This window comes from Triticum dicoccoides, chromosome 7B (genome assembly GCF_002162155.2).
Source record: "Triticum dicoccoides isolate Atlit2015 ecotype Zavitan chromosome 7B, WEW_v2.0, whole genome shotgun sequence".
Taxonomy (NCBI): domain Eukaryota; kingdom Viridiplantae; phylum Streptophyta; class Magnoliopsida; order Poales; family Poaceae; genus Triticum; species Triticum dicoccoides.
Genome location: NC_041393.1, coordinates 118,273,646 through 118,286,840, shown reverse-complemented (window position 1 = coordinate 118,286,840; position 13,195 = coordinate 118,273,646).

Below are 13,195 nucleotides of genomic sequence, written 5' to 3'. Positions count from 1 at the left end.
TTGTAACTCACAGCAGGAGCTGCGGAATAAGCGGAGACTGGTGAAGGACGAGGTGACGATGCGCGTCGGGAACGGTTCCAAGGTCGATGTGATCATAGTCGGCACGCTACCTCTACATTTACCTACGGGATTAGTTATAAACCTTAATAATTGTTATTTTGTGCCAAGTTTGAGCATGAACATGGTATCTGGATCTCGTTTGATACGAGATGGCTACTCATTTAAATCCGAGAATAATGGTTGTTCTATTTATATGAGAGATATGTTTTATGGTCATGCCCCTATGGTCAATGGTTTATTCATAATGAATCTCGAGCGTAATGTTACACATATTCATAGTGTGAATACCAAAAGATGTAAAGTTGATAACGATAGTCCCACATACTTGTGGCACTGCCGCCTTGGTCACATTGGTGTCAAGCGCATGAAGAAACTCCATGCTGATGGACTTTTGGAGTCTCTCGATTATGAATCGTTTGACACGTGCGAACCATGCCTCATGGGCAAGATGACCAAGACTCCGTTCTCCGGAACAATGGAGCGAGCAACCAACTTGTTGGAAATCATACATACCGATGTGTGCGGTCCAATGAGCGTTGAGGCTCGCGGAGGATATCGTTATGTTCTCACTCTCACTGATGACTTGAGTAGATATGGGTATGTCTACTTAATGAAACACAAGTCTGAGACCTTTGAAAAGTTCAAGGAATTTCATAATGAGGTAGAGAATCAACGTGACCGAAAGATAAAATTCCTACGATCAGATCGTGGAGGAGAATACTTAAGTCACGAATTTGGTACACACTTAAGGAAATGTGGAATCGTTTCACAACTAACGCCGCCTGGAACACCTCAGCGTAACGGTGTGTCCGAACATCGTAATCGCACTCTATTAGATATGGTGCGGTCTATGATGTCTCTTACCGATTTACCACTATCATTTTGGGGATACGCTCTAGAGACAGCTACATTCACTTTAAATAGGGCACCGTCTAAATCCGTTGAGACGACACCGTATGAATTATGGTTTGGGAAGAAACCTAAGCTGTCGTTTCTAAAAGTTTGGGGATGCGATGCTTATGTCAAGAAACTTCAACCTGAAAAGCTCGAACCCAAGTCGGAAAAATGCGTCTTCATAGGATACCCTAAGGAAACCATTGGGTATACCTTCTACTTAAGATCCGAGGGCAAGATCTTTGTTGCCAAGAACGGATCCTTTCTGGAAAAAGAGTTTCTCTCGAAAGAAGTAAGTGGGAGGAAAGTAGAACTCGATGAAGTACTACCTCTTGAACGGGAAAGTAGTGCAGCCCAGGAAAATGTTCCTGTGATGCCTACACCAACTGAAGAGAAAAATAATGATGATCAAGGTACTTCAGATCAAGTTGCTACTGAACTTCGTAGGTCCACAAGGACACGTTCCGCACCAGAGTGGTACGGCAACCCTGTCCTGGAAATCATGTTGTTAGACAACGGTGAACCTTCGAACTATGAAGAAGCGATGGCGGGCCCAGATTCCAACAAATGGCTTGGAGCCATGAAATCCGAGATAGAATCCATGTATGAAAACAAAGTATGGACTTTGACTGACTTGCCCGATGATCGGCGAGCGATAGAAAACAAATGGATCTTTAAGAAGAAGACGGACGCGGATGGTAATGTCACCTTCTATAAAGCTCGACTTGTCACTAAGGGTTATCGGCAAGTTCAAGGGATTGACTACGATGAGACTTTCTCTCCCATAGTGAAGCTTAAGTCCGTCCGAATCATGTTAGCAATTGCCGCATACTATGATTATGAGATATGGCAGATGGACGTCAAAACGGCATTCCTTAACGGTTATCTTAAGGAAGAGCTGTATATGATGCAGCCAGAAGGTTTCGTCGATCCTAAGAACGCTAACAAAGTATGCAAGCTCCAGCGATCCATTTATGGGCTGGTGCAAGCATCTCGGAGTTGGAACATTCGCTTTGATGAGATGATCAAAGCGTTTGGGTTTATGCAGACTTATGGAGAAGCCTGCGTTTACAAGAAAGTGAGTGGGAGCTCTGTAGCATTTCTCATATTATATGTAGATGACATACTTTTGATGGGAAATGATATAGAATTCTTGGACAGCATTAAGGCCTACTTGAATAAGTGTTTTTCAATGAAGGACCTTGGAGAAGCTGCTTATATATTAGGCATCAAGATCTATAGAAATAGATCGAGATGCCTCATAGGTCTTTCACAAAGCACATACCTTGATAAAATTTTGAAGAAGTTCAAAATGGATCAGTCCAAGAAGGGGTTCTTGCCTGTATTGCAAGGTGTGAGATTGAGCTCGGCTCAATGCCCGACCACGGCAAAAGATATAGAAGAGATGAGTGTCATCCCCTATGCTTCAGCCATAGGATCTATTATGTATGCCATGCTGTGTACCAGACCTGATGTAAACCTTGCCGTAAGTTTGGTAGGAAGGTACCAAAGTAATCCCGGCAAGGAACACTGGACAGCGGTCAAGAATATCCTGAAGTACCTGAAAAGGACAAAGGACATGTTTCTCGTTTATGGAGGTGACGAAGAGCTCGTCGTAAAGGGTTACGTCGATGCTAGCTTTGACACAGATCTGGATGACTCTAAGTCACAAACTGGATACGTGTATATGTTGAATGGTGGAGCAGTAAGCTGGTGCAGCTGCAAGCAGAGCGTCGTGGAGGGATCTACATGTGAAGCGGAGTACATGGCAGCCTCGGAGGCAGCGCATGAAGCTATTTGGGTGAAGGAGTTCATCACCGACCTAGGAGTCATACCCAATGCGTCGGGGCCGATCAAACTTTTCTGTGATAATACTGGAGCTATTGCCCTTGCGAAGGAGCCCAGATTTCACAAGAAGACCAGGCACATCAAGCATCGTTTCAACTCCATCCGTGAGAATGTTCAAGATGGAGACATAGAAATTTGCAAAGTACATACAGATCTGAATGTTGCAGATCCGTTGACTAAACCTCTCTCGCGAGCGAAACATGATCAACACCAGAACTCTATGGGTGTTCGATTCATCACAATGTAACTAGATTATTGACTCTAGTGCAAGTGGGAGACTGTTGGAAATATTCCCTAGAGGCAATAATAAAAGTGTTATTATTATATTTCTTTGTTCATGATAATAGTCTTTTATTCATGCTATAACTGTATTATCCGGAAATCGTAATACACGTGTGAATACATAGACCACAACATGTCCCTAGTGAGCCTCTAGTTGACTAGCTCGTTGTGATCAACAGATAGTCATGGTTTCCTGGCTATAGACATTGGATGTCGTTGATAACGGGATCACATCATTAGGAGAATGATGTGATGGACAAGACCCAATCCTAAGCATAGCACAAAGGTCGGTTAGTTCGTTTGCTAGAGCTTTTCCAATGTCAAGTATCTCTTCCTTAGACCATGAGATCGTGTAACTCCCGGATACCGTAGGAGTGCTTTGGGTGTACCAAACGTCACAACGTAACTGGGTGACTATAAAGGTGCATTACAGGTATCTCCGAAAGTGTCTGTTGGGTTGACACGGATCGAGACTGGGACTTGTCACTCCGTGTTGCGGAGAGGTATCACTGGGCCCACTCGGTAGTGCATCATCATAATGAGCTCAAGGTGGCCAAGTGTCTGGTCACGGGATCATGCATTATGGTACGAGTAAAGTGACTTGCCGGTAACGAGACTGAACGAGGTATTGGGATACCGACGATCGAGTCTCGGGCAAGTAACATACCGTCTGATAAAGGGAATAGTATACGGGGTTGCTTGAACCCTTGACATCGTGGTTCATCTGATGACAACATCGAGGAGCATGTGGGAGCCAACATGGGTATCCAGATCCCGCTGTTGGTTATTGACCTAAGAGCATCTCGGTCATGTCTGCATGTCTCCCGAACCCGTAGGGTCTACACACTTAAGGTTCGGTGACGCTAGGGTTATTAGGAAGACTTGTATGTGATTACCGAATGTTGTTCGGAGTCTTGGATGAGATCCCGGACGTCACGAGGAGTTCCGGAATGGTCTGGAGGTAAAGATTTATATATGGAAAGTTGTTAAACGGACTCCGGAAAGTTTCGGGGGCATACCGGTATTGTACCGGGGCCACCGGAAGGGTTCCGGGGGTCCACCGGGAGGGGCCACCCCCCCAGGGGGGCACATGGGCTGTGTGGGAGAGGGAGCCAGCCCCTGGTGGGCTGGGCGCGCCTCCCCACCTAGGCCCATGCGGCTAAGGCATGGGAGGGGGAAACCCTAAAGGGGGCGCCCCCCTAGCTTGGGGGGCAAGCCTCCCCTCTTTCCCCTCTCCCTTTGGCCGCTGCCCCCCTCTAGGGTTTCCCATAGAGGGCCGGCCCCCCTTGCCCCTTCCCCTATAAATAGAGGGGTGAGGGGAGGGCAGCCGCACCACAAGCCAAGGCGCAGCCCCTCCCCTCCCCAACACCTCTCCTCCTCCGTACGTGCTTGGCGAAGCCCTGTCGGAGTACTGCTGCACCAACAACACCACGCCGTCGTGCTGCTGTTGGAGCTGTCTTCCTCAACCTCTCCTTCCTCCTTGCTGGATCAAGATGGAGGAGACGTCGCCCGTACCGTACGTGTGTTGAACGCGGAGGTGCTGTCCGTTCAGCACTTGGTCATCGGTGATCCGAATCACGTCGAGTACGACTCCATCATCACCATCCCCTTGAACGCTTCCGCACACGACCTACAAGTGGTATGTAGATGCAAACTCACTCCCTTGACTCGTTGCTTAGATGAACTCATAGATGGATCTTGGTGAAACCGTAGAAAAATTTTAATTTTCTGCAACGTTCCCCAACACTGAAGAGGCAGACAAGGCGTTCCAAGACCTCAAGAGGTACCTAACCAGCCCTACGGTAATGGTGGCCCCGCTCCCTAAGGAACCCCTGGTGCTCTATCTTGCAGCCACTCCCTACTCCGCCAACACAGCCCTGGTGGCGGTTAGGGAGGAGCGTCGGAACAAAGCCACGGCATCTGCCCGGGTCGAGGCGAAGCATGAACAAGGAAGACCCGCGGAGACCACTGCCACTGCCACGAAGGATCAGCCGCCGCTGGAGGACACACTCGAGATACAGGAAACCCCTCCCCTTAGCGACCAGCCGCTGGGGGCTCCCCTGTCTCAGGAGGCGCCACGGTCTCCGGAGGGCGCCATCGGCACCAGCACCCCCAACCTCGTTGAACATCCTGTGTACTTCGTCAGCATAGTGTTGCGGGACGCAAGGGCGCGGTACCCCATGCCTCAAAAACTTCTCCTCGCGCTATTGGTGGCCTCGCGCAAGCTGCGGCATTATTTTCAGGGCCACCCCATCAAGGTTGTCTCAGCGTACCCTTTGGAAAGGGTACTCAAGAGCCCAAACTCAGCTGGAAGAGTCGTTGAGTGTAACATTGAACTGCAAGCATTTCAGCTCGAATTCAGCACGACCAGAGTCATCAAGGGGGCTGCCTTGGCAGATTTCATGGCAGAGTGAACGGAGGCGCCGGGCCTCAAGGCTGATGAGGATCGATCCCTCTCCCCAGGAAGCGAGGCGCCGGATGGTTGGGTCATGTACTTCGACAGGGCGTTCTCTAGGCATGGCGCGGGGGCTGGTGCGGTGCTTATATCTCCTACCCAAGACAAGCTCTATTATGCCGTGCAGCTCTGTTTCCAGCATGGAGAAAAGGTCTCCAACAACATAGCAGAATATGAAGGCCTGATAGCAGGCCTGAAGGCCGCGGCCGTCCTCAGAGTAAAGCGTCTTACCATCAAGGGTGATTCACAACTCCTCGTCAACTTCTCCAACAAAGTATACGAGCCGAGGGATGAGCACATGGAAGCCTACCTTGCGAAGGTCCGCAGGATGGAGAAGCAGTTCTGGGGACTAGAGTTACAGCACGTGCCCCGTGGCACCAATCGGGAGGCTGACGACATCACCAAATGAGCATCCAGGCGACTACCTCAGGAGCCTGGCATCTTCGAAGAGCGGCTCTTCAAGCCCTCGGCCACGCCATCACTGTCAAGCGCGGTGCAGCCTCGGGAGGAGCTCCCCCATCCACCAGCCTCAGGAGCCCCAGTCTGTGGCCTGGCCTCAAGGGCGCGTCTGCTCTTGACAATGGAGCCTCAGGAGGGGTGCTGGATCATGGAGCTCCGGAGCTATCTGACGCAAGGGATCTTGCCAGAGAAGGAGGAGGAAGCGGAGCGTGTGGCACGGCAGGCCACAACATACTGCATCAGAGATGGAGAGCTCTACCGAAGGCGACCGAATGATGTGTCCCTGCGCTGCATCTCCAGAGAGCAAGGGAAGGAACTGCTGGTGGATATACACGATGGAGACTGCGGGCATCATTCATCATCGCGGACCCTCGTTGGCAAGGCGTTCCATAGTGGATTCTATTGGCTCACTGCGCTCAATGATGTCGTCGAACTGGTGAAGGCTTGCGAGGCCTGCCAGTTCCATGCCAAGCAGATCCATCAGCCGCCTGGAGGTCTGCAAACTATACCCCTCTCATGGCCATTCACAGTCTGGGGGCTGGATATCCTGGGCCCATTTCCTCGGGCGCCAGGGGGCTACCTCTACCTCTACATCGCCATGGACAAGTTCACTAAGTGGGCTGAAGTGGAAGCCGTCCGCACCATCCCCGTAGGTTCTGCGGTCAAGTTCATCAAAGGCATCGTGAGCCGGTTCGGGGTGCCGAACCGCGTCATCACCGACAATAGTTCGCAGTTCACCAGTAACCTCTTCAAAACATACTATGCTAACCTTGGGACGCAGATATGCTACGCTTCAGTGGCGCACCCCCGGAGCAACAGTCAGGCTAAGCGGGCCAACGCGGAGGTCCTGAGAGGCCTCAAGACCAGGACATTCAAGAAGAAGTTGGAGGCCTGTGGACGAGGTTGGTACGACGAGCTTCAGGCCGTGCTGTGGTCCATCCGCACAACCGCGACCAAGCCAACTGGCAAGACCCCATTCTTCCTGGTCTACGGAGCTGAAGCGGTCCTCCCTCACGAGGTCAGACGTCACTCCGCATGGGTCCTGGCGTTCAACGAGGCGCAGCAGGACGCCATGCGGGGGACGAACCTCGTGCTGGGGGAGGAGCGTCGACGGGAAGCCGTGCTCCGAGCGACAAGATACCAGCAAGCGTTGCGGCGATACCATTGCCGCAACATCCTCCCTAGGACTCTTGAGGTAGGAGACCTCGTGCTTAGGCGGGTTCTCTCCAGGGAGGGACTGCATAAGCTCTCTCCCGTGTGGGAGGGCCCGTTCAAGGTTGTTCATGTTTCCAGGCCCGTCTCCGCGCGCTTGGAGACTCAGGAGGGGGTACCTGTCCAGAACGCGTGGAACATTCAGCACCTCCGGAGGTTTTACCCCTAAAAAGGCCCAGAGCCTGTGAAGAAGGCGAACGCCTGTGAAGATGTTGCGTTTTGGAAAAGGCCCAGAGCCTGTGAAGAAGGCAAGCGCCTGTGAAGATGTTGCATTTTGGAAAAGGCCCAGAGCCTGTGAAGAAGGCGAACGCCTGTGAAGATGTCGCATTTTGGAAAAGGCCCAGAGCCTGTGAAGAAGGCGAACGCCTGTGAAGATGTCATTGCTATGCTAGATCATTGCACATCCCGGTACACCGCCGGAAGCATTCATATAGAGTCATATCTTTGTTCCAGTATCGAGTTGTAATATTGAGTTGTAAGTAACTAAAAGTGTGATGATCATCATTATAGAACATTGCCCCATGAAAAAAAGAAGAAAAGGTTAAAAAAGAAGAAAGGCCAAAGAAGCCTAAATTAAAAAGGGGGCCAAAGAAGCCCACCCAAAAAGAAAAAAAAGAAAAAGGAAAGGGGCAATGTTACTATCCTTTTTCCACACGTGTGCTTCAAAGTAGCACCATGTTCTTCATATAGATTGTCTCCTATGTTGTCACTTCATATACTAGTGGGAATTTTCAATACAGAACTTGGCTTGTATATTCCAACGATGGGCTTCCTCAAATGCCATAGGTCTTCATGAGCAAGCAAGTTGGATGCACACCCACTTAGTTTCTTTTGTTGAGCTTTCATACATTTATAGCTCTTAGTGCATCCATTGCATGGCAATCCCTACTCCTCGCATTGACATCAATTGATGGGCATCTCCATAGCCCATTGATCAGCCGCGTCGATGTGAGACTTTCTCCTTTTTTGTCTTCTCCACATAACCTCCATCATTATATTCTATTCCACCTATATTGCTATATCCATGGCTTGCGCTCATGTATTGCGTGAGGGTTGAAAAAGCTGAAGCACGTTAAAAAGTATGAACCAATTGCTCGGCTCATCATCGGGGTTGTGCATGATGGGGGCATTTTTGTGTGACGAAGATGAAGCATGGCCAAACTATATGATTTTGTAGGGATAAGCTTGCTTTGGCCTTGTTGTTTTGAAAAGACATGATTGCTTTATTGGTATGCTCGAAGTATTGTTGTTTTTGTGCCAAATGATAGACTATTTCTTTGAATCACTCGTGTCTTAATATTCATGCCATGATTAGATATATGATCAAGATTATGCTAGGTAGCATTCCACATCAAAAATTATCTTTTTTATCATTTACCTACTCGAGGACGAGCAGGAATTAAGCTTCGGGATGCTGATACATCTCCATCGTATCTATAATTTTTGATTGTTCCATGCCAATATTCTTCAACTTTCATATACTTTTGGCAACTTTTTATACTATTTTTGGGACTAACATATTGATCCAGTGCCCGGTGCCAGTTCCTGTATGTTGCATGTTTTATGTTTCACAGAAAACCAATATCAAACAGAATCCAAACGGGATAAAAACGGACGGAGAATTATTTCGGAATATTTGGGATTTTCCAGAGGAAGAATCAACGTGAAACAGTGTCCGAGGTGGCCACGAGATAGGGGGGCGTGCCCCAAGGAGGCAGGTGCGCCCTGGACTCTCGTGGGCCACCTATAAGGCGGTTGACGCTCTTCTTTTGGAGCAAGAAAGCTAATTTTATGAGAAAGATCTGGGTGAAAGATTCACCCAATTGGAGTTACGGATCTCCAGATATAAAGGAAACGGTGAAGGGGTAGAAACAGAGAACGCAGAAACAGAGATATAGATCCAATCTCGGAGGGGCTCTCGCCCCTCCCAAGCCATGGGAGCCAAGGACCAGAGGGGAAACCCTTCTCCCATCTAGGGAGGAGGTCAAGGAAGAAGACGAAGAAGGGGGCCTCTCTCCCCCTTGCTTCCGATGGCGCCGGACCGCTGCCGGGGGCCATCATCATCACCGCGATCTTCATCAACACCGTCGTCATCTTCACCAACATCTCCATCACCTTCCCCCTTCTATATCTAGTGGTCCACTCTCCCGCATCCCGTTGTACCCTCTACTTGAACATGGTGCTTTATGCTTCATATTATTATCCAATGATGTGTTGCCATCCTATGATGTCTGAGTAGATTTTCGTTGTCCTACCGGTGATTGATGAATTGCTATGATTGGTTTGAGTTGCATGTTTTATTATTGGTGCTGTCCTATAGTGCCCTCCGTGTCACGCAAGCATGAGGGATTCCCGCTATAGGGTGTTGCAATGCGTTCATGATTCGCTTATAGTGGGTTGTGTGAGTGACTCAAACACAAACCCGAGTAAGTAGGTTGTTGCGTATGGGATAAAGAGGACTTGATGCTTTAATGCTATGGTTGGGTTTTACCTTAATGAATCTTTAGTAGTTGCGTATGCTTGCTAGAGTTCCAATCATAAGTGCATATGATCCAAGAAGAGAAAGTATATTAGCTTATGCCTCTCCCTCAGATAGAATTGCAATAGTGATTACCGGTCTAGTAACATAGTCAATTGCTTAGGGACAATTCCACAACTCCTACCACCACTTTTCCACACTCGCTATATTTGCTTTCTTGCATATTTACTTAAACAGCCCCTAGTTTATGTTTACGTGCTCTTTATTATCTTGCAAACCTTTCCTATCACTCCTACAAAGTACTTCTAGTTTCATACTTGTTCTAGGTAAAGCAAACGTCGAGCGTGCGTAGAGTTGTATCGGTGGTCGATAGAACTTGAGGGAATAGTTATTCTACCTTTAGCTCCTCATTGGGTTCGACACACTTACTTATCGAAAATTGTTGCCATCCCCTACACTTGTGGGTTATCATGCACCAGACCACCAGGGGCTGGTTCCCTTCCCACTTCAGCCCATGGAGCCTTCCAGGATAGGTGGCCCCACCCGGTGGACCCCTGGGACCCTTCCCGTGGTCCCGGTACAATACCGGTGACCCCCGAAACTTTCCCGGTGGCCGAAACTGGACTTCCTATATACAAATCTTTACCTCCGGACCATTTCGGAACTCCTCGTGACGTGCGGGATCTCATCCGGGACTCCGAACCACTTTCGGGTTACCGCATACTAATATCTCTACAACCCTAGCGTCACCGAACCATAAGTGTGTAGACCCTACGGGTTCGGGAATCACACAGACATGACCGAGACAGCTCTCTGGCCAATAACCAACAGCGGGATCTGGATACCCATGTTGGCTCCCACATGTTCCATGATGATCTCATCGAATGAACCACGATGTCGAGGATTCAAGTAATCCCGTATACAATTCCCTTTGTCAATTGGTATGTTACTTGCCCGAGATTCGATCGTCGGTATCCCAATACCTTGTTCAATCTCGTTACCGGCAAGTCACTTTACTCATACCGTAATGCATGATCTCGTGACCAACCACTTGGTCACGTTGAGCTCATTATGATGATGCATTGCCGAGTGGGCCTAGAGATACCTCTCCGTCATACGGAGTGACAAATCCCAGTCTCGATCCGTGTCAACCCAACAGACACTTTCGGGGATACCTGTAGTATACCTTTATAGTCACCCAGTTACGTTGTGACGTTTGGTACACCCAAAGCACTCCTATGGTATCCCAGAGTTACACAATCTCATGGTCTAAGGAAATGATACTTGACATTGGAAAAGCTCTAGCAAACGAACTACATGATCTTGTGCTATGCTTTGGATTGGGTCTTGTCCATCACATCATTCTCCTAATGATGTGATCCTGTTATCAATGACATCCAATGTCCATCGTCAGGAAACCATGACTATCTGTTGATCAACGAGCTAGTCAACTAGAGGCTCACTAGGGACATGTTGTGGTCTATGTATTCACACATGTATTACGATTTCCGGATAACACAATTATAGCATGAATAATAGACAATTATCATGAACAAGGAAATATAATAATAATCATTCTATTATTGCCTCTAGGGCATATTTCCAACACAAGCATCATCAAAAGGGGATATTTCAAGAGAATCAACAGGATCATAACAATCATCATAGCAATCATCCTTCGGTATGCACGAAGGGAAATTAAACAATGTATGAGTTGAAGAGTTACTCTCATTAGAAGGTGGGCACGGGTAGCTAATCCGCTCTTCCTCCTTTTGTTCTTCACTCTCCTCATCATATTTTTCATCCAATGAGCTCACAGTTTCATCAATTTATTCTTCCATAGCTTCCTGCAAAATATTAGTCTCTTCTTGGACAGCGGAGAATTTCTCAATATATAGTTTAACATAGGCATTAGAAGCATAATTATCATAACAATATTCAAGTATGGCAAAAATTTCAGATTTATAGAGAGTAGCATCATACTTTTCAATCAAAGAAGCAATCTCATAAGCATCCTTAAAAGCAACAAATTCTTCAATTTCTTGAACATCATAGTAATTATAAACACCCTTAACATACGAAGATACGATTCCATTATCACTAGACAAGCATTGATAGGGAAGGTGTTTCTTAGGGTTTTTAGAACAACAACTAAAATCATATAGTTCACATAAAGTCTAAGCATAGCATTGCAAACGATGAATTTGATCCAGTAAAAGTTTCCCTTTTTCAGATATACGGTGTCGCACATAACAAGCATGCTCATCTAAAGATTTGCCCTCAACTAAGCTAGTGGGGGTTTCAGCACGAGCACAAAGGGATCAAAGATGATCCAAGTAAAAAGCTTCAGGAGTGTGATAGATTTTGAGTGGTTCTTCAACCATTGGTTCAGTAGGTACAACTAATTTTTTTTGGTATTTTGCGTTTCCTACCCAGAACTAAAGATAGAAAACAACATAGAACAACAAATAAATATTACTTAGTGATAAAGAAAACAAGCACACACGAGAATATTCACCCCACGCTATGACTCCCCTGCAACGGTGCCAGAAAAAGGTCTTGATAACCCGCAAGTATACGGGATAATTGTAGCCTCTTTCAATAAGTAAGAGTGTCGAACCCAACGAGGAGCTAAAGGTAGAACAAATATTCTCTCAAGTCCTATCTGCCACTGATACGACTCTACGCACGCTTAGTGTTCGCTTTACCTAGAACAAGTATGAAACTAGAAGTACTTTGTAGGTGTTGTTGGATAGGTTTGCAAGAATATAAAGAATGCGTAAATAAAAAGTAGGGGCTGTTTAGATAAAGAAGCAATAAAGTAAATATAGCTAGTATGGAAAAGTGGTGGTAGGAGTTGTGGAATTGTCCCTAAGCAATTGACTACTTTACTAGACCGATAGCAAGTTTTATGTGGGAGAGGCATAAGCTAACATACTTTCTCTTCTTGGATCATATGCACTTATGATTGGAACTCTAGAAAGCATACGCAACTACTAAAGATCATTAAGGTAAAACCCAACCATAGCATTAAAATATCAAGTCCCCTTTATCCCATACGCCACAACCCCCTTACTCGGGTTTATGCTTCTGTCACTCAAGCAACCCACTATAAGCGAATCATGAACGTATTGCAACACCCTACAGCGGAAATCCCTCACGCTTGCGCGACACGGAGGGCACAATAGGACAGCAACATAACCACAAGCAAATTAAACCAATCATAGCAATTCATCAATCATCGACTGGACAACGAAAATCTACTCAGACATCATAGGATGGCAACACATCATTGGATAATAATATGAAGCATAAAGCACCATGTTTAAGTAGAGGGTACAGCGGGTTGCGGGAGAGTGGACCGCTGAATATAGAAGGGGGAAGGTGATGGAGATGTTGGTGAAGATGGCAGAGGTGTTGGTGTAGATCGCGGTGATGATGATGGCCCCGGCAGCGTTCCAGCGCCACCGAAAGCAAGGGGGAGAGAGCCCCCCTTCTTCTTCTTC